This window comes from Ruditapes philippinarum, unplaced genomic scaffold (genome assembly GCF_026571515.1).
Source record: "Ruditapes philippinarum isolate M1 unplaced genomic scaffold, ASM2657151v2 ctg1297_1_1_1_1, whole genome shotgun sequence".
Classification (NCBI taxonomy): Eukaryota; Metazoa; Mollusca; class Bivalvia; order Venerida; family Veneridae; genus Ruditapes; species Ruditapes philippinarum.
Window position 1 is genome coordinate 236,715 of NW_026863527.1, and position 23,873 is coordinate 260,587.

The 23,873-nt window shown below is 33.3% G+C and overlaps 1 pseudogene; it reads right to left on the reverse strand.

The window, feature by feature from the left end:
* Positions 1-2,474: 2,474 nt before the first annotated feature.
* Positions 2,475-19,512, reverse strand: LOC132722320 (solute carrier family 23 member 1-like; annotated as a pseudogene).
* Positions 19,513-23,873: the final 4,361 nt, after the last annotated feature.

Sequence of the window (23,873 nt, forward strand, 5' to 3'; positions counted from 1 at the left end):
TATCTTACTTGACTGCAGCTTCTTCTTGTAGTGTTTCATGCGTAAGAATTGGATTAAAGGTTTAGCAGCATAAACCCGTTAATATATAAACTAGGTAAGTCTTCATTTTTATGCTTTTATGGACATAGAGTCTTGTGTTATATCTATGTCACTACCTTTGGGCATTCTGATTGAAAATTTAAAAAAAAAACAGATAGAGAGACTGAGCTATAAATATCGAAATTACTGGTTTACCCTCTGTTTCTGTTGTTATGCTCGAAAACACAACTACATAACACAACGACATAGAACTTGAACTTTTTGAGCTTGCATGTTGATTCGACATTCATATTTGAGTAATATCACCCTGGATGAACAAGTTTTGTCACGTGACCACAAATGCAAACGCCGATTTAACATTTCAGCAAACACGGACCCAATTTCAGGTAATCATTTGAAGATATCTTTTTTTCTACTGCATCCACAAAATTAAGACCTAGACCTTAGGACCCGGCGTTAATTGAGCTTTTATTTTATGTAGGTAGTAATTGCGAGACTTTTGTGTTTATTTAGAACACTTCGACACAAATTTTCTTTTTGCAAGGCAAACGCCGATAGGTTTTACCTTTTCTATTCTTTTTTGTTCACTGGAAACCCATGTAGAGGGAAAATAATAGGAGATATGTCTTTTTACAAGCAATTCCCGTCCCTAACTTATTTATAATTTCATTAGCAATGTTATATTCGATATATATAAACCCATGTTTTTCCACTTATTGTCGATTTTGCAAACGTCGTTTGATCATGTAAACTATGCAAACGTCGGTTGGTCATTTGAAATATATGCAAGCGCCCGTTGATGTCTCTTTGAACGCTGGACTATAATTATGTGTCTCATTTCCAAAGTTCTTCATCATATGCAAACTGATTCTTAAAACTCCATTCTGGCCACGACCCCATGGCATCCGGAGTTATTAAATATGTCGGTAGCTCAACCGTTATGTCTTCCATTGGTTACAAATATGTAACAACAACCAAAATCTCAGATATGTCATCCAAATCCAGGTGTTCTGAACCTGACTGCATGGTTGCTATCGACATACAGTTTAGAGAAAAAGGTTTTTTCAAGATCAGTTAGGAAACTTCTTACAGCCAGCTGGAGAACTGGTATTCAGAAAGATTACTCCAGTAAATTAAGACAATTTATGATATGGTGTCGTGAAAAGAATATTGATTCCTTCACAACATCCTTTAATAATTGTGCTGAGTTTTTATCAGATCTGTACAATAAAGGTTTACAGTATTGTAAAATAACAGGTTACCGCTCTATGTACCTCCAGTAGATAACATTCCTATTGGTCAACATCCGTATGTTATCAGATTATTAAAAGGAGTATTCAGTTTAAGACCTCCTCTAACAAAGTTGTTGCCTGAATTGGATTTGCCTAAAGTTCTCAGTGTGCAACAAAAATATTCTTTTGAACCTTTGAGAAAAACATCAATTAAATTTTTAACATATAAAGTTGTTTTTCTTACAGCTATCACGACATTCAGGAGAGCCAGCGACCTTCAAGCGTCAAAATTAGGAGAAGGAGCTATTTCTGTGAAGGCAGATGGGGTAACTTATATCAGACAAGGTTTGGCTAAACAGGATAGACCTGGTCATTCATCAGCAAAAATTTTGTACCAGCCTCCAAGACCATCCTAAAAGAGCGCTTGTTATCTTTCTTAAAAGAACTGAATCCTTCAGACGTAAAGATGAAACAAGTTTATTTCTGACAATAAATGTACCTAATTCTAAAGCTTCTTCACAAACTTTGGCTTCATATATTGTTAAAACTTTTCAAGAGGCTTATGAAGATAAACATAAAAGTTTAACAGCACATTCTACAAGAGCTTAAGATCCCTTATGGGCACTTTTTAAAGGTGCGTAAATGAAATCAATTCTCAACGCTGCAGATTGGTCAAAAGAAAACACCTTCGTTAAATTTTATTTGAAACAAGTTACTCCAAGTGTTCTCACTGTGTAGTTCAACGTCGCTGTAAAGTTCAACCTAAGAAGATTGAAATTTTTCTAAATTTTTAAATCAAAGTTTATACCCGACGGATTTTGTGTGGAATTGATTTTGAGAAAATCATACGGTTTTATGAATACATGTATATATGGAAGTTTTATGAAAGTTTGTTATTCAAGAAGAAGCATGTTTTAAAATGAAACAGAAGAAGAAAAGAGAGAAGTATTTTGTTCAGAGAATTGTAATATTTGCAACTTGACTTAAATAACCACCGGTTAAATATATATATATATATAATCATTCCGATATTTAATATGTTCAACCGGCGTTTGCATATTTAAGATGTTCAAACGACGTTTGCAACTTAGACAATACTGGGAATAATGTCAGATATAACTTTTGTAATGGAATTATAAATGAGTTAGGGACAGGAATGGCAATGACGTAAAAGTTCTATATAATAATGCAAGAGAAAATTGCTAAAAGGCAATACATTTTATTAATACAATAAAACATTCGTCGATTATTAAAGTGCAGAAAATAAAGCAAAAGTGCATAGTCTTGTCCAGGAGTATTGTTTTTATAAGTAACAACAAAGCTGTACGTCGAACGTTTGACTGGACGAACCAGTAATAGAAATGTGGCAAGCCTTTTTTGACCGTTGCTATTCTATAAAACTGCCATACATGTAAATAAAACAAAATAACATAGTCTGGTCAATAGTATCATACTAACAACATGCGATTAAAAGATCTCCCTAAAGCTGTGTATCAATAGTTAGATTTGATGAATCATTGGTAGCATTATCTAAGCCGGCCTGCTTTCTTCCGATCCTCGCTTTATTGTCATTGCCAACGTCGTTATTGTCATCAACTTTCTCAGGATCCGAATTTGATTTCATAAACGAGGGACAGAACGGAATGTATCTGAACAATCGGATTTGGTTAAAACGCTCCTGAACGAATGGAAAGTCATATATTTCTAGCCCAGATAAATCAGCAGAATTGTTTGATTTCTGGTTCCGCCATTTCTGTATTCCCCGCTCTTCATCTGTACCTAAAGTTAAAAAGAAATTAGTTTGTAATGACATCGAGGACTTCTTTAACTCAAGTTCAGCTTTATATGCAAAGGAAAGACGAAAGCAAATGTAGTGCACAGTGTTATGATTTTCATAAAAACCTAAAAACCAAAGTATTAAATTTCTAATGGTTGGTCTAATGGCTTTATGACAGAGTGAGTAACTGACAACACATTCCATATTAATGTTATAATAAATAAGCCAAATCGTTTTGCAATTGAGGACCACACGGCATAATTCGCGTCCGTTGGTTATTTTGGTCACTCCATCTGAAAACATTGCCAAATAATGTAGAAATTAACGAAAAGCCTAGAAGGCTTACAAATGAGGAAAATGATTCCAAACAAGGGGTCATTTTTATTTAAAAAAAGCATTTACCGGGTATTGTATTATCGAGGATAAAGCCCATGGTTCCACCTACAAACATGCTTGTGCTGAGTAGAACTGTCAACACCTGATCTGCTACGTCATTTCCTGTTATGTAAAGTAATATTACAATATAAATATATGTAAGAAAAACATTTTTGTTAACATTGTCTTCACTGTACAAAAAGAAAATGGAATTATTATACAAGCATTTGTCAACCTTATTGTTTTTATTTAATCATCATTATTATTGGATGGTTTTGACAATCACGACCATAAGGCGGCTTTCCAGTATACTGATTGTAAAAGACCCCCAGTATTCCTGGAAAAGTGATGATATGGGTGATTTGAGACGAAAACCAACCGCTAGAAATTTTACTGCTGGATATTTTTGCAAGTACCCATTCAAATTACTTCTGTTTTATGTACCTTGTCATTCATATCATTACATCAACACAAATTAGCTCATGTTTGAATTTTTCTAAAGCTGGTTCAAATTAACATGTACGCCCAGGAAGTCCCTTGGCAGCGTAGTTTATCAGTGTATACGATTATTTTTCGGCTTTTCGAAACTGAATTGACAGATTACAAAAATGCTTTCGGTAGAGGAGGAATACTTCAAAGGTTTGAAATAGAAAACATAAAAATAAACAAACAAACAAAAAAAAACAAAAAACGTAGCAGTCAGTATTTGAACTCAGTGACAGAACTTATTGAATGGCCCTCGTATACCCATATCATATACATATCTAACCTCACCTGTTTGGATAGCATCTCGATGTGAAGAAATCCAGTTGGGCATACTAAAACCAAAGAACAGTGACACACCAAGGACAAACAAATTTCTTGAAGAGTTTAAATCAACGTAATGTAAATTAGACAAACCGACAGATGTTATCATTCCTACAATAAAAAAAAACACAAGAATAATTTATCATAGGAACATAGTCTTAGAATATGTTAACCATATTTTATTTTTGAAAATATTATTTTCAACAGTTGAACAGTTACACAGTTTACGTAATGTTTGATCATTCGAAATAAATTTTAAATACTTCGAATTCTATCATTTGTCAAAACACAGTTGTTTTACGCAGCATATGCAAAATTAGATTGTTTTCTTATCATTTTTCAAAAGGAATTAAGCGACAACTTAACTCATTGTTCACTAAGATCAGAACTTGATTCAATCAGGGTTTTTTTCAATTTTTTTTTTCAAAAGTTTGAACGGAAACAGTGATTTGAGGCAGATGGATTTGATCAAAGAAGAACTAAATATCAAGTATAAATACGGACCAAAAAATGAACCAACGCAAATATCATCTCTAATCAATTTCCTTATAGTTTAAAAAGTTATTTTATGCTGTTGGGCATACCAAAAGTTATCATGAACAAGCCGCCGACAACCGGGTCAGGAATCGTTGCAAAGAAAGCTCCGAACTTTCCCAGACAGCCAAGAATAATCATGATGATACCTCCCACTTGAACAACCCGCCGACTGCCAACCTATCAAGTTAATATAATGTATGTTAGCTGTTTATTGTGTTTATATTAAATATATTACATGTTATAAAGTGTTTTGATACAAGACATCTTTAAACATTATTTATCTAACTTTCTTTATTTTTGCAAGAAAACCTAAATCGTAACTGAATAACTTCATAGTTCAGACAACAACATTTGAGGAAACATAGCCGTGACCTTAGTAGGGATCAAAACCACTATCATTGAGTTTAGAGTTGACACATAAACCAATTCCTCTTACAAAATATATTTTTCCTCCTATAATTTGAACGGTTTTCACTATGATGAATATTTAATTTTCTTATTATTATAAATCAATAAATAAATATCTTTGGGTTTGCTATACTTTTGAGGTTTACCTTCGTGAGGCCGATTAGTCCAATGTTTGCACTGTATGAAGTTGTACCGTTTCCTGTTCCTATAGCACCAGCTATCAAACAACCAATGCCCTCCATACCAACACCTCTATTTATAGCATGTGTTGAGGGTGGGATAGTCTTTGAAATCCTCGCGCATGCGTAGTAATCTCCGACAGATTCTATTATGGAGGCTATTACAGCTGCGATTATTCCAAACACTCCTGCCGCACTAACAGTAGGCATTCCCCATTGTCCTAGTGTAACAAATTATTTCAGTTTGTTTAAAAAACCAATATCAAGAATAATACAATACAAATAAAATTAACCTTTTTACACTATACAATAAAAAATATAGCCTAATGCATTGCATTTGTTATTTGTAAAAATATGCATGTATAAATAAAAATAAATGAATTGATCAATTTTGTATTAAAATGTCAAAAAAAAATCGACATCTAAATATTGAAATAATAAAATGTGGTCGTGCCTATAGTTTTCATTGCAGTAACATGTGTATTGCTTAATTAACTTTAATTTTATATCGATTAGGGCTTATATTGACGAGGCTTCACATATTATTTTACTCTAAGTTGTGCTAAATTTGTGTAATGGATTTGCTCTACTTTGAATTTGGAGCAATCAATTGTATTTTAAGGCAATTTAATATCTATAAACATGTACAATATTGAGCTAACAACAATGAAGAACCTAGCATGGTTCTATACTGGAGGCAAAGGTGTACCGCTGTTGGTTCAGCAGGTCCAGGTCTTCATAATTTACAACAATTATTATTATAAACGCATATAAAATATTTACCTGGGTAAGGAAAACGAAACCATTCGGATTGCCGTACCAAATATATTTTAGAATCTGTTCGGGCGTTATAACCCCATTTTTTGGGATCATCTGTAAGAGCATTGCTCGCTGTTAGAATTTGTCAAATTATCCATGCTATAATAATAGCTAGTAACACCTGAAAATTTACAAAATGTGATATATATTTAAATTATACATTTGAGCCGCGCCATGACAAAACCAACATAATGGGTTTGCGACCAGCATGGATCCAGACCAGCCTTTGCATCCGCGCAGTCAGGTCCCATGTTGTTCGCTATCAGTTTCTCTACTTGTTATAGGGTTAGTAAGCGAACAGCATGAATCCCGATCAGACTGCGCGGATGCGCAGGCTGGTCTGGATCCATGCTGGTCGCAAACCCATTATGTTGGTTTTGTCATGGCGCGGCTCATTTATTCTATTTGATGAAGATATAAACAGACACTTGGGGTCAGCTTCATCCGTCTCTGTCGATTGTCATTGATTTTTTTTTTACATTTTAACACAGCGTCCATCTTATTTGAAAACACTTAGGAAATTGCCATTTACCATCATGCCTCAAAATGGCAAATGGGAATTTCTATTCACATGGAAATTGAATCATGACTATATACTGGGAAAGATGTCCCACTTATTGAGAATTTACAAAAGCTTAGTATGGTGGGTCACGGTCTGACCCCCGAATGTCTTTGAATATACAACTGTATACATACACTGGTCATCTCATGGTGTAAGGCAAGTCAATAATGTAAAAAACATAAACATAGAGATTTTCTATATTTATAAGGAAACCGTTGAATTGAATACCATTGTAAATCAGCTATACAAGGCAAACCTTGATGTTATCAAAAATAGCGAAAAATTTGCATTTGTTCAGTTTTTACGATATCACCTCTATAAGAGAATTATTAATAAATATCTTTGAAGGTGAAAAATGTCTGAATTGAACATAAAAACCCATTAGACATGTATTACAAACCGGTAGTAAGTCGAAGATCGGTAGCTTCTGCGTTTTACATTTCTTGTCCTCGAATCCGGTTATACAAGGGATTTTTATTTTCCTCATAAACTGACTGAACAGTGTCACCAGAAACATTGTCCTAAAATTATATAATAAATGGACAGTATATGATATTTAATCCTGCAGATAACGCTTATTTACAATAAATCGATAAAAAATCACATCTAAAATTAAAATATAATTGTTTGTACCATTTACATTAATACTACTTAATATCATTATTCTCATTATTGCAATTTTTTAATTGTTGCCAAATGTGAATTCAGTATTAATTGATACTCTTTAATACCACAAGTAAAAATATTCAGCATGACCAAAAGACTATACTAAATAGTTCAAAGCAGGACAAATCAATTACAAAAATGACAAAAATTCAATTTGTTGAGGATTAAATACAAAACTTGAATCACATGTATACTAACATGATAGCAATCCACCATTGCTCGGAAGCTTTACTTGAAGCTGTTGCAAAAAGTGACAATCCAATAAGAGTTATAGTGGGTGTAACAACCAGTGGTCCCACAAATCTCAGTATTATACCCATTAAACCACTGAACCCTACAACAATCTGAAACACTGACGCAACCATAACAGCTCCTTGAATCTGTAACAAGTGTCAAAAATAAATGTTATTTGTACAAAAAAGCCTAAAGTTTTAGGAATACAATGCTATGCAATAACAAATGATTGTTTTTTGTTGTTTTTTACGTCGTGTTTAACACGTTTTAGTTATACCAAATAACCGGCTTTGCTGGATAACTAACCAGTAATTACCAACCTCTCCACAAGAAACAGACTACTGATCCCATATGATTTGTAAGAGACACACATCCCTTGAGAAATTTTGCCTTACCCGATGATCGAACTAGCGACTCTGGAATTTCTCAAATGTATTTACCAAATTGTTTTGCATGATTTTCAAAGTTGAATACATGTAGAGAAAACCGAAAAAGATCGTTTGGTTTACTTTTTTGACTATAATTATTAATAACGATTTATAGACATTATCGGGTGTGCTTTGTTCTGATGGCTAAATTTAACATCAGCAAGTTTGCGTTCTAACCTTTTGGAATTATAGATCGCATGGAATCATTTACCATCTTGTATTTGCTTATTTCATTACACTGTTTATTCGTCTTTTTTATGTCACCAGCAAGGTGAATAAACAGTGTATTACACCCACCTCTCTAAGCCGTAACATCCAGATTTCTCTGTGACCGTCACTACCAATTTCTGGTAAGCCTAGTGATGTAAAATTGACTAAACTTCCATCTGAAACACAAAGAAGACAATTACATATTTTATAGAAGATGATGATTATAATCTACATTATCTCATCTCTAAGTTCGAGTAGACGGACATTTCGATATTGAATTACTAGCATATATCTTTTGCAAATATCGAACTTTAACATGCATTCAAATCAAATATACTAAATAAACTTGTAACCATTCTTTTTAGATGATTAAACTTCAAATGCAATTAAAAAACTTTCGAGTTAAATTGTGTGAACACTTTTTTATTTCTACATGGGAGAAACTCACTTGTTTTTCTTGCCTCTGTGTACGGACATTTCCACTGTGGTTGAAGCATAAGAGCAACAGCCGGTGCAACAAAACTAAACGAAGCTCCCTGTACTATAGGCAATCTATAGATAGCACATATAATATATACCTAGGCTTGATGACGATTTCACTAAATTCAATATTCCTTAATCGTACATGAATAGCTTCCAGTGGTAATATAATATAAATGAATCCATGACAATGTTTCTGATTATTCCTGCAAAACTTTTACATAATTATTAAAAAACTATATATAATTTATAACATCATTACGAACTATACGTTATGTTAGCTCGTTACGAAAACTGTCTGAAATACATTAGACCTCTTGATATCTTATGTTATTTCACACGTTATAAAATATAATCATTGACTTAAATCACTATTAGATACAATTTTATCAATGAAGACTCATTTCAATTACGATATATTTTTTTTTAATTTCAGTAGCGTATCGTACCCCATATACCGTCGTTTTCATTTTCAGAGTCCAAAATATCTGTAACAAATGTCGCACAGTTCGGAGTCCAAATTCTTTAATTATATCAAATCCTTATTGTATTTAGAGTAACAATGTTACAAACAATGGTTATGTGAAATAAATAGGTCATCATGCATTGTTAAGAACAACACTAATTCAATTGGACTCGTATACAGCTGGAAAACCTACATGTATATCAGAATCGGCTACCGCCTCGTCCAATAAAGGTTTGACTGTTGTACAAGTCAGTATTGTATCAACAATGAATAATGACTTCATATTACCTCACGCCAATTGTCGTCTGTAGCAACGTCGCAATGCCGGATACAAAGAAAATAGTTCCAATAAGCTCCCCGAGTCCCGTTGTATCATCGTCCATGCATAGATATTCCCGTAGAACTATAGGAACCGCAATAATAGGACCAAATGCCGTCAAATAGTGCTACAATAAGAACGCATATAAAACAATGTGTAGAGTATATATATTTGCATATACTATAAAAATACCAACATTTACTAGCTGAAAATAATCAAACAGCTTTGAGACATGTGCATGGATTTCTCACCTAAATACATTAATAATTGATCTATTTATATATACTAAGTTGCAACTGAAAGTGTGCACTTGGGTATAGAGAAATTTTGCATACTTATGTCAGGTTCATTCAGGCCGAACACTTTAGTTGATCCGTAGACTAGATGGACGCAGCAAATTCTGATTGTCACCATTTAATACAAAAAAATAAACAATACTGCAAATCTAATTTTTCACCCTTCTGCTAATTTCACAAAACCAAATATTTGATAACATACAGTAAACCATTCTGTGGTCAATACCTTTCGACAAATTTTGATACCAACCTTTTGCTCAAATGACTTTACAGAATTTCCAAGTAAGTGAGTGTACACTTTCTCTTGCCCTACATTGTTTAGTCAAAACTTTAAGAACATTGCTCGTTGAAAAATGATTTCAGAGTGCGTGTATACTGTAATGGTCAATTAATTTAGGGATGATGAGTCGAAACCCCTTCAGAATCAAATTATATTGAGTTATAGAAATGAAAAAGATTTTTATTGCACAAATTTTATATCAGCATTATCCCTTTTCTTTGTCATTCTGCTTCAATGCACAAAATTAATTGTCTCAAGTACGGTATTGTATATTTCCAACAATAAATACATTAATAACTGATCTATTTATATATACTAAGTTGCAACTGAAAGTGTGCACTTGGGTATAGAGAAATTTTGCATACTTATGTCAGGTCCATTCAGTACACTCAATAAATTGAACAAGATGATTTTTTTACACATGCACGTTTATCCAGGTGATCACGATGCAGACTTCAGGATTGTTAAAGTTCAGTTGAATTATAATGGTTTATTTCTTATTAATTGATTTATGTAAACAAACAGGTATACGTATATTAAATGGTCTTTTAAAGTGCAGTGTAATATAAAAAAAATGTTGTTTTATAGATTTTGAACAAGCGTTTTACTCTGTTTGGAGAAACAGTCTATGGTATAAATTATGATAAGAAAAAATAATGGAAAAAATTTTAATGTCATTTATAACTTGTTTAGTAATATTAAGTCAAAGCACGGATTTATATTGTAATATAAATCCATGGTCAAAGGTAGTAACAAGTGAAGATTCTAATATCTTTTTTATTGTAATGTTGGTGTTAGACAGGGTGAAAATGTGTCCCAATTTTTTGTTTAGTATATTTTTAAATGTCTTTGAAAGCGATTTATGTGTTAAAAATGTTAATGGATTTTGTGGAAATCTGAATGCGGAAAACTTGCAAATGTACTTTAAACTATTTATTCTTTTGTCCTGTAATTTTTGCTGAATCTGAAAAAGACTTACAAAATGCATTAAAACACATGTGCTTTTAAATCATATTGTGATCAGTGGAAATTGAAAATCAATGTTGATAAAACAAAAGTACTTTTATTTATTATAGGTAACCCAAGTTATCAAGTAGAAATTATCAAACTTGGCATTTATTTTACCAAAAGTGCATCGTTTATTTCAACAAAGAAATACATAGCAGACCAAGGAAATAAAGCATTGTTTTCACTTTTGAAAAGAAAAATGAGCCGCGTCACGAATGCGCAGGCTGATCTGGATCCATGCTGGTCGCAAACCCACTATGTTGGTTTTGTCGTGACGCGGCTCAAATGGTTGATTGGATCAATTTGTCGAAAGTTAAGAGATTGTTTTACACCAAAAATTGCATTTTGATAACATATTAACATCAAGCACAAATATTTATAAAGATATTAAAACTGATTTTGGTAAAAGTGCCTATTAGTGATTTTGTCATCTAGACGTAGCTTATCAATTATGCGTTTTTTTACTAGAAATCACAGGCTGCCTGTGGAAACAGGAAGATGGCACAGCATACCTACTTCTGAAAGAAAATTGACCTTTTGTAATGAAGATGTAGGTGATGAATTTCATTATTTGTTCACATGTCAAAAGTTTTTGATGAAATTAAAACGGGTTTTTATGCTAATCCCATTTTTTTTCAAATTAGTAAAATTCTTTACTAGTGACAATAAAACTTTATTAAATTAACTTAGTATACTTATCGAAATATGTAACGCTGATATGCCTGGATTGCTTGTTTACTTGTGAAATGTATATTTCCATTATGTTAACTTCTCATTTTATATGCCATGAGTTTCCCATATACATGTACTTTAAAGTTTATTTGGATATGTTCGTGATTCTCCATTTACTTGACAATTGTTAACTTAATATGCCGGCATTATTCACTATAATTATTATAAAATGATGCTTATGTTTTACTTGATGTAAACTTAAAGATCCCGTATGTTGTGATCAAAGTGGTATACCACACCAAGGGAAATTATATATATGTACATAATTATGCAAATAAAACAATTTTCAAACATTGAAGAATATGTAAAATATGTACTGCAAATATTTGTGCATATAATATTTCATCATTAGAATATATGCATTCATTTCTTATTGTAAAATTTGACTTAAACTTTATAGAATATAAATTTTTATTACCTCCCTTTATTTACATGAAATGTTAAATTCGGTAATAAAATGTATCTTTATAAATAATGCTTTTTGCAACCTACAATATTATTGATAAATCTTAATTTGAGCAGCATATTTATGATTTAAAACCATGAGAAAATTGTGTTACAGGAAATAAGTTTGAAAGTTTGAAGTTGACAGGAATGTCGGTAAGTATACCCTTCTAGGTAATAAGGGTGTTGTAGATTATGTTATCAGTACACACAATTTGTTTTATCTTATATTAACACTTTTTTGTCTGATCATTACCTTGCTTATTTTTCATTTGCATTTCTTGACAAAAAGTTCTTTAACTGAAATAACAAGTCATCCAAAATTGATAATTTTGAGTCTGTGTAGCATTTTGCCAAAAAAGAAGATTATTTTAAGCGATTATAATCAATTGATAAAGTGTCGAAATTTTACAGTTTGGTGAACATGCTAAAATATCAGTGTTGTCATGTGTCCATACCACGTGACTTTCACGTAATTTTTTTTGTGTGTCACGGCCAGCAGATATACTATTAGTAAGTAAAACGCTCGATTCAAATCTATAAATTCACGTATGTTTCTTAAGCCAATTTCACAACAGTTTTCACATTCTGTTTAGAATAACATATTTGTGCACATTGTTTTATAGACATTCTTACTTTGCCCAACTGTACTTCAATACTTTGATTACAAATTTATTTATATCATTATCACTATAATATGCTATTTAAATTTAATTTTTTCATATTTGAAGCTTACTAAATACAAAGTTTGATTAATGCTGTGAAATATGTGCATGTACTTTCAGTTTTTCCAAACTTGATCAAATATTACAATTGTTGGTTAACATTATGTTTTCTAATTTATATAGTAGTGTTCCGATTTATATATCATCGTAGAAAACTTAACATTAGGCATTGTTTAAAGTTTACTCTGTGTCTTGATGAATTTCATTGAAGAACTTTTTAATTTATATTTTGTGTGAAGGAGACAAATTTAATGCAAAAATGCATATCTTGTCGAATTAAATTTAAAAAAAAATCAGCCTATGCATGACTACACATAACAAAATATTCTGAATAAGTCGGTTATAGAATTGCGTCAATCATGCAGATTTCTAGCATATATTTGGTATTTAATTAAAGGCGACATGAACTGAATAAGAATAATATGCGGCAACAACCATCACTTTACATAAATAAAGGCATTTCATGAATAAAGTGACGATTTCAGGAGGGACAAATTTCTTTATAGAATGATGAGTGATCAATAACATATTTTCACTAGACCTGTTCTTAATCAGTAAACATATATTATCATATAAGTACACTATTTTGCATAAATCTTAGATGCAGTTTATTTAATAACTTTAAATGATAAGTGTCTCGGAAATGTTGCAAGTTTAATAATGTAGAACTGATTTTGTGGATTTACTTCACGTTCTAATGAATATAGAAACACTTAAGAATGAATATCTTTTCACATAAAAGTATTTAAAGTATGAGCGACAAAATCAATAACAAATTAACATATCACTTTAAATCTGTCTCTATATGTGAATACTTTTATTGACCAAAAGCAACAAAACCGTGTTTTTCTCAACACGTCAATCATGACACTACTTGATCTTTGTTATAAAAATTGACACACATATACCTGACGACAACAACATAAATAATACTCTATTTACAACAATTACCCGACTCGTTATATGACTTTCTATAGTTTTATTATATGAACATCTGGGAATCAGAATTTCTAATTATATGTATTACGTAAATTCGATCATTATTAAAATAGATAAAAACGGAACACCTAAAAAACGCCAAAAAAAACGACAAAATCAAAAATGTTACAGGCTCGGTTTAATTGAGCCTGTTCATGGACGGTACAGGAAAGTGCCAGTTACCGTCCACGCCCCGTTGCACCGCCTTAAGCAGAATTCAACATTTAGTCGTGTTAATGGTGAAATTTTGAATTAAGAAACATACGCAGATGTGTTCATACGGCGGTTATCATGGAACCTTCAATGTCACACGTTAGTGCCATTCCATGAAATGCAATTTAAAAATGGGTGTGAACAATGGACGGAACTAAATAACATGGATTTCCTGAAATGAGATCTTAGGTTATGAAGCCAGCATATCACAGACTGGCAACCTATCTTAAGGGCGATTATACAATATTAAAGTAGGAATACTGAAACCATCCAAGTTGAAAAAAGCCAAATAGAAGAAACAAAAATACCAAATTACAGGTATAATCATCTGATAAAGCAATTCATACTGAACATGCTGAACCATTATTTTCAAAATCCACAGAACTATGCAATGAACAAATTAGAAAAAGCTGTTGTTACTGACAAATTCTCGATAGTGCCTATTTATTTACTATTCAATTATCAAATGCGAAAAGTTTTATGACATCTCATATCTTGAAAAAAATATTTAGGATTCTTAAATATGTTATGTAAATGGCCCAATCTTCAGAGGCAAGAAGAGTTGATACTTCGAATTATATATTTATAACGATTTTATGTTTCCATATTTATATATTAAAAGGAGCAGATATTCTTTTGGCAAGACTGGGTCATATTAACTATGTTTGAAAAAGAAAAATGAACTGAAAATGGTCGAAAGTTGATTTGAAGAGCGTATATATAGTCTAAAAGTTCAACAAAATTGCTAGATAAGCTTACAAATAAAACATTTGCAATAGTGCGAATACGAGCAAGTAATTTACTTATATCTTATAAATCAGCTGTAAGACAGTGGATAGTATGTTTGTTTAGACAGCTAACATAATTATCTTGATTAAGTGAAATATTATATATATGCAGATGCATTATGAATTCACACCCCATTTATCTAAAAGATTAAGGGATATTATTTAGTTTTTAGAATCCTTTTATCTAAGGACAAATTCTAGCCAGTTTTCATCAATTCTGCTCCAGAAAACCTTCAGTGAACCTTCTAAAATATATCTCAAACTTATTGCATTTTCACCAAAATGCATTGACAAATTTCGTAACACTCCAACGAATATTCCATAATTAATTTTACCATTTACGGGTCGGTTCATCCAAATACGGGACACGCTTGTTTTCACGTTTACCTCATTTTTGTGATTGCAATATCAGTTTAAATGTGCTCAGTCATAAAATTTCATATGCATTTAATTCAGAAATGCCTTGACGGGCTTCATATCAATTACAATATCAAAATAATGATTTATAGAACAGTCTGTCAGGTATCATCGTCGGATACCCACGGCCGAACCAATATCAGTCGGATACCCACGGCCGAACCATTATCATTCATCAGCGGTTGATTGCATGTTATGTGACATCTTTATCAATCGTGGGTATCCGACGTTGGTCAGGTATGAACACATCTCAGATACATGAAGATATGGACATTTTATTTTTGTTTTCATGGAATGATACGATTTCGTCAATCAGTAGTTTCAGTGGTTTTTAAAACCAAGCAGAATAGATCACAAAATATGATGAAAGCAATCGTCTTTGTAAATTATGAAAATTTCTGTATGACTAAACAATCTTATAAAGCTCGTAACAAAATTGTTGTACAGAAACTCTAAATCTGTAAGCAAGAATCACGATTCATATATGAAACTTTGCAACTAAGATTCGACAGCACTTTCGTGGGTATATAAATTCCAGATTTTTGCGTTTACCATTTTATACAGAAAAATACCTTGAAAGCGTTTCTTTTATCAAATGTCAGTGTACAGTTTTGAATACGATAATCACTTAATTGCATTCGATACTCTTTTTTTTTAATTATTTCGATCAACTTTAGTTGAAATACAGTCTCGTAGATCGTCTTAAGCTTCTTAAACATTTGAGCCGTGTCATGACAAAACCAACATAAAAGGTTTGCATCCGCGCAGTCTGATCAGGATCCATGCTGTTCGCTTACAGACCCTATAACAAGTAAGGAAACTGATAGCGAACGGCGTGGATCCTGATCAGACTGCGCATCCGACTGGTCTGGATCCATGCTGGTCGCAAACCCATTATGTTGGTTTTGTCGTGACGCGGCTCATTTTCGGAACTTGTATATGTTAGCTTCATTGTAGCTCTTTTCGCAAGTATCTTTATCTGATAGAAATGAATATGTGACCAAAACAAATGAGCAATATTTTCAAAGAACATTGTATTCAAAGGACACAACTTCTGTTTATTCATTTATGCATAACATATAGGATCTCAAATGTATTGCGTTATATTGCAAAATTTTATTTAATGAGGTCAAGAAAATATTCCGCTGTACAGAAAACTATAGTGGTAAGAACAGAGAAATCAATAAAAGAGTTATTTTGAATTTCTGTCAAAATTTTAGCCATTTACAGAGCAAACATCGACAGCATTTTCAAAAACCTTATCTGGTGGATATGTGGTTTAAGTGACCGTACTGGATGAATGTAAATATGCATAATACGAAATCCCTTTATTGAGATATTTTATACAAAACTTATAAACATATAACAAGAGATCTCAGTCATCACTTTTACATTCTGTCGTGAGTGGTGCCGGCTCTCTGTTACCACCGTCTGTCATAACTGGTGCCGGTAATACGATGTGAGTTTGGTAGGTGATGGTGGTGTTGGTAGTTTTCACTCCGGATCACGGCACTTTTTACCAGAATTTACCAGAGCACAGTTCAGCCATCACATGGCTGTCAAGCAGTTTACCAGTACTACGAGTATTTGCCTTCACTTTCGCAAGGTACTGATCACTTCTGTACAGTGCGAAAGGATTTCACGATCACAACGAAAGTGACCTGCGACGCCCGGGAATCAAACCAGGGTCGCCCGATCCACGGTCCAACGCTCTGCCTTGTGTGTTTGGTAGCGCCGATTCTCAGCGTTTATATTTCCGATATCTATAGGGTCCAGTATCTATTTACTCGGATTCTACAACTCGACGATATATTTATTTCTGTTAAGGTAGAACGCGACACTTTGCGAACTTTCGAGTAGCGTCTTGAAAATTGACATGCAGAAAGTTGACCATATTTCTGATTTGATTCCGTTGATTTTATTCCCACAGTTTCAACTAATTTTTGCACGCATGATGTCAAAGTTGACCATCAAAGCCCGTTTTTTGAACAAAATATGATAAACAAGATCATCAAGGAAAGGCGGCGTTCAATGAACGCAACCCCCATACGACCCAGCAACAAGAACCAGTGGCAAGGAGCCCAGGCGGACCCCAAACAAAAACAGGACAGGGCACAAGACAGAGCACGGACAGGCCAATCACTAAATGATAAATAATTTGTAACTGATTAGGAATTCAAAGAAAACAAATAAATGATTGAATAATAGGCCCACAAAGTCAAAGGGCACAGGGGAAGGGGACAGGAGACCGGGGGAAGGGGGGGGTTAATCAAAGAAATAAAAACTAGGGGTAAATGGGGAAGATACTTACCGTAGACGAGAAAACAACAAGGAACAGAAGCAAAAGTGTTATCAAAACAGTATGAAACAACATAGACATACATCTGAGGAACACAGAGGGGCGCCGCCTTGGAACGGTCAGCAGCATAATAATGACTGCTGGGGAGTTTAAACCGGTTAATGGTGCACCAAACCTCGCTCTAAGCCCCACCATGTTCCTATAAACGAGACAGTGTAAATAAAATGAATCCCCGCCAAGTGAAATTCTAACAGTTGTTATGGTTACAAAAGGTTAAATAAGTAAAACACTAAAATGATTATGTAGAAACATATAAAAGTAAACCCAATGACCATAACAAAAGTACTCAATGTCCTAAAGGAAGACAGAGCAACAAGAAAATCACCTACAAGGGCCTGACGAAGCAAGGCAGAAGACGAACATTAAGACAATTCAGTCCCAAAGGGCTTTAAGAACTGTCCATCATAGAGTCTCCCATTGTAATCAAAAGAGGAAAGCGTAGTGTCCAACTGTACAAGGGTTGAACACTAAGCATGTGGTATGTCTTAAAATAGTAGGGTCATAACCTCTTTTAATAAAACGTTTAATGATTTTAGTGAAAACAGCAGAAAAATTACCATGACCCAAAATCTTACGAAGTTTGTAAATCACATCGCCATAAAAACCAGACTGGCTAATCCCTTGTCGCAGAAGTGTTTTTAAATCACTATTGAATTTAGAAATTAAATCAAAATGACGATTGTAAAATTTAGTAAAATATTTCCGTAATTTATGATAGCGGTAGCCCTGTTTAAGAAGCTTGTCGGTAATAAAAATATTCCGCTCGTTGAAATCCTTTACGTTGCTACAAGCTCTAGCGAATCTAATTAACTGAGAAACATATACCCCATAAGATGTTGCATGGGGTACGTCTCCATCTAAATATGGATAATTAACTATACAAAAGTCAAAGTCATCTCTTTTATCATAGATTTTTGTGTGAATAGAATCGTTGTTGATAGTAATATGAAGATCCAAAAATGATGTACTAAAATTTCAAGAGTTCGTTTTAATTAGTTGTAGCTCATGCGGATAAATGTCAGACATCATTTGATCAAAATAAGAATTATCTAAATTAAAAATATCATCAAGGTATCTGGAATTATTATGAAATGCGACTATAACATCTTGTTGTTTATCTTCAGAGAGACTCAACATAAAGTCTCTTTCATAGCAGTACAAAAACAAATCGGCGACCAAGGGTGCACAATTAGTACCACCCGTAGGAATTCCTAAGACGTCGTTGCGTATCCTTGGCAACTATTACGGGTATCACAACGCCATTGGCGGACAAAATACCTTAAATCATACAGCATCAAACGGAAATTGTTCTTTCCTTAAAGTTGATATAAAATTTATCGTTTTACGCCTAAAATATTTGAAAAATGGAAAGAAAACTGTCAATTTCGTGCAATTTTCAGCTTTAAAGCGGCTTATTTAAAAAATCCTATAATAAATCTTTGATTTTTTTCTTTAAACGTCCTTTAAAATGTAAACTTAATCAAAATGACTAAAAAAAATAGGGGGTCATAATGTCGTAATGAATACTATATACATGTTAATAAGTACCTGGAGTCCAAGCAGCACACTGAGGTACCAGGGTGGATTTTGTTCTACACCGTACACCATACCATTTAAGACTTTCTGACTATTGTCAAACTCGAGGTCATCTTCTCTTTCATTTTTATCCATAACTATTCCTTTTGCTTGCGTATGTGTCCTAAATGAAGCGCAATGATGTTCTCTAAATAATTATTAAATAATTATTAAATTCTTCAATATCAATTTCACATAAACTTGTTTACCGTGCATAAATACTTATCTAATACATCTTATTTTCACACTACCCGCCTTCCTGCATTCTTTATCTAATGGGCCAGATAAAGATGTAGTTTAAAACACATGATACAGACGAAATCACGCCGTAAATGGATTCGTTCCTATTTCTGCACACGATATGTTCTTACAAAACTGACAGATTATGCCATGATTTATGTAAATGAGGTCTAACTGCAAACACTTTTTAAGTATGAGCATTTTAAAAAAAGGCTAGGAATCGACATTCAGACGGGTATTCGATTTCTTTTCCAGAAATAAACTCTTTCCGGGATAATAGAGCTAAAGAAGTCTTCCAAAAATTGTTTACCCCGTCGGAGCCTACAATTTGGTTTCGTGCTTTTTTATTAGCTCACCTGAGCATGCTCAGGGTGAGCTTTTAGGATCGATGATTGTCCGTCGTCCGTCGTCCTTCACATTTAGTTGTTAACACTCTAGCGATCGCATTTTTGCCTCAATCATCATCAAACTTGGTCAGGATGCTTATCTAGTTGATAGCTCGGATGAGTTCGAATATGGGTCATCTCGGATGAAAAACTAGGTCACAAGAGCTAAAAATAGAAAAACCTTGTTAACACTCTAGCGGTCACATTTTTGCATCAATCACCATCAAACTTGGTCAGGATGCTTGTCTAGGTGATTGCTTGGATGAGTTCGAACATGGGTCATCTCGGATGAAAAATTAGGTCATCGGAGCTAAAAATAGAAAAACCTTGTTAACACTCCAGCGGTCACATTTTTGCCTCAATCATCATAAAACTTGGTCAGAATGCTTATCTAGTTGATAGCTCAAATGAGTTCGAACATGGGTCATCTCAAATGAAAAACTAGGTCACCGGAGCTAAAAATAGAAAAACCTTGTTAACACTCTAGAGGTCACATTTTTGCATCAATCATCATCAAACTTGGTCAGGATGATGGTCTAGGTGATAGCTAGAATGCGTTCGAACATGGCTTATCTCGAATGAAAAACTAGGTCACCGGAGCTAAAAATAGAAAAACCTTGTTAACACTCCAGCGTTTATATTTTTGCCTCAATCATCATCAAACTTGGTCAGGATGCTTGTCTAGGTGATAGCTTGGATGAGTTCGAACATGGGTCACCTCGGATGAAAAAATAGGTCACCGGAGCTAAAAATAGAAAAACCTTGTTAACACTCTAGCAGTCACATTTTTGCATCAATCATCATCAAACTTGGTCAGGATGCTTGTCTAGTTGATAGCTTGGATGAGTTTGAACATGGGTCATCTCGGATGAAAAACTAGGTCACAGGAGCTAAAAATAGAAAAACCTTGTTAACACTCTAGCGGTCACATTTTTGCCTCAATCATCATCAAACTTGCTCAGGATGCTTGTCTAGGTGATAGCTCAGATGAGGTCGAATATGGGTCATCTCGGATGAAAAACTAGGTCACCGGAGCTAAAAATAGAAAAACCTTGTTAACACTCCAGCGGTCACATTTTTGCCTCAATCATCATCAAACTTGGTCAGGATGCTTGTCTAGGTAATAGCTTGGATGAGTTTCAACATGGGTCACCTCAGATGAAAAAGTAGGTCACCGGAGCTAAAAATAGAAAAACCTTATTAACACTCTAGCGGTCACTTTTTTGCCGCAATCATCATCAAACTTGGTCAGGATGCTTGTCTAGGTGAAAGCTTGGATGAGTTCGAACATGGGTCATCTCGGATGAAAAAGTAGGTCATCGGATGGGTCAGGTGAACGATCTAGGGCCATCATGGCCCTCTTGTTCAATTCATACATTGGTAACCCGACAAAAACATGGTGTGTAGTTTGTCGTCCATTTGTCATGTAGTATATAATTATTTATTTTGTTTGGCTTCAATGCAATTTACGAGTAGAAATGATCAAATCTTGTAATTTGCATGTCGCAGTCCAGGAACGGTGACAAAAATGGTAAAGTTTCATGTTCTTACAATAAGCAAAATGTATTTAGGCCAGGTGAAAACCCCGTGTATAAATTATACGATTTCAGTAGAATATTCTTTTTCCCCATAGACTTAAACGATGTGAGTTTTCTAGGAGAATGAAATGCCTGTCACATTAAGATGATCTGTCAGAGTTGCAAAGTGCTTTCAAAGAGGATACATCCCTACTCCTGCCACCCACCCCCTTCTTTTCATTGAAATTTTCTATCTATTACAGGACTGACATGTATACTTTCTAAAACCTAAATATCAAAGTCTAAATGTATCCTAGAGACTATTTTCGTATTCTTTAGAACACAATGAATGTAGTGTTAGACTGTAAACCAATTTTGTATACTTAAAACTATCACTTTTTAATTCAATCACCATTTGGTAGGATTTATCCATCTTATCATATATTTGTTCCTTTTATTCTGAATTTTTTTTTGTTGTTGTTGTTTTTTGTTTTGTTTTTGTTGTTGTTTTTTTGTTTAGAGAAATACATGTAATGTTCCAATAACCAACAACCTTCTGGTTTACGCGAATCCCCTGGTCGATTTATGGTGAAGGGCGTGTTATTTTATTATAGAAAACACATATCTTGTTATAAAACAGTAAAAATTTGTTTCAGAAAAATACCTTCTTCTGTTTTCAGAGGAATATATGCAATATCCGAATTACCAACTACCTCCCAGTATGTAGTTTGGTATTCTCGTGAATAACCAGCTGAGTCTGGACATAGGGTGACAGGGCGTTTCAATATTGGAGAACACATCTATCGTGCTATATAATTGTTATATTTATTCCGGAAAAGTACTTTCTGTCTTGCGTGGAAAACATCTTAAATTCAAATCACTCACTACTTTTTGGTAGGTAGTTTGGGATTCTCGCGAATCATGAAACATGCATGAAATTAATTTAAAAAAAAAACTGTTCTAGTGTTATCTGCTAGTTGAAGGCTATATCCTTTAATAGACAAAGAATTTGATTGTTGTGCTGAGAGGTGTTACTCTGGTATAAAAAGTTGGGAAGAATTGATGCTGTTATAAAGAGGTTTTTGTTCTTCAAAGGGATGTAATCCAATAACTTAAATATTATCGACGTCAGCATAGTAAACATTCTTGAATCAACGTAATAAAAAGCATATGGAAATGTTCTATATCAAATTGTGCGTGCAGAATGCACAAAGATTATCAGCGTTTTCGTGCAGGGTCATTTGTTGTCGATTGTAAGTGGCTTATTTTTATTACCAATAATTATGCAGTGTGCTGTGTTATTGGAGAGTTGGTAATTTGGTTGCGATTTAGAAAGATTAATAAATCTATGTGACATGTATTTAAGTCACACAAATTTTAATCAGTGGATGTCTGGTTTATTTTAAATTTGAAAATAAATCTGATAATTAAAAACAATTTTTAAAAAGTTTGCTACAGCACACACGCACGCACACGCGCACACGCACACACGACAATACATTCAGTTTGATATATCTCGCAATGAAAACTGACCAGCAGCTATTCAATGTAAAAAAAGAGAACTGTTAAGATTTCAAGTATCGCAATTTAAAAATATTTTCCTAAGATTCCCTGATTAGATATTTAATAGGCAGTGAATAAAAATGACTCGAACCCGGATTATCTCGGTCTCGCGACGAGTGTTCTACCAAAAATAAATCCATTCATATTATTATTATTAATACAATTATTATAAAAAAAAATTATTCAATCAGATTAAATATTTCTTTAGAACGAGAAAACTTTATATAAAACATGTATATAAATGTACAATAAAAGATGGAAAAAACTAAGAAAAACGTATTTTCATTTAATCGGCGAGAAATAAAATTTGATCTCGTATACCAATCTCGGTTTTCAAATTAAAAGTGACGTTCTTGACAGTTTACTGATTGCATTAGCTATATGGCTAAATTCAATTCACGTCTGCAATATTCACACTAAATCAATATCTTATATATGGCTAAATGCACGTCTGAAATATTTTACAATAAATCATAACTATAGTGTGGCTATTGATTTTCACTCTTAGATGTAAGTCCTTTTCAGAATCCTTTGTAATAATTCACGTAATTACCAGCGCCGCCTTATATACAATATAATGTCTTACAATACAAATACACAAGAGGCCTGTATATATCAGAGCTTGTAACATCGTCTATACCATTGTATGATTACTAATGAAACATATTTCTAATGAACCTGCTTAGCTTTGAATTTGGAATAGTTCATTTAAAAATTAAGGGATTTAAAATAAAAAAAATGTAAAAATTGAGATACTAAAAGTATAGAGCCTGGTCATACTGCACGGGTCTATGCCGGTTGGTCAGGTGTATTC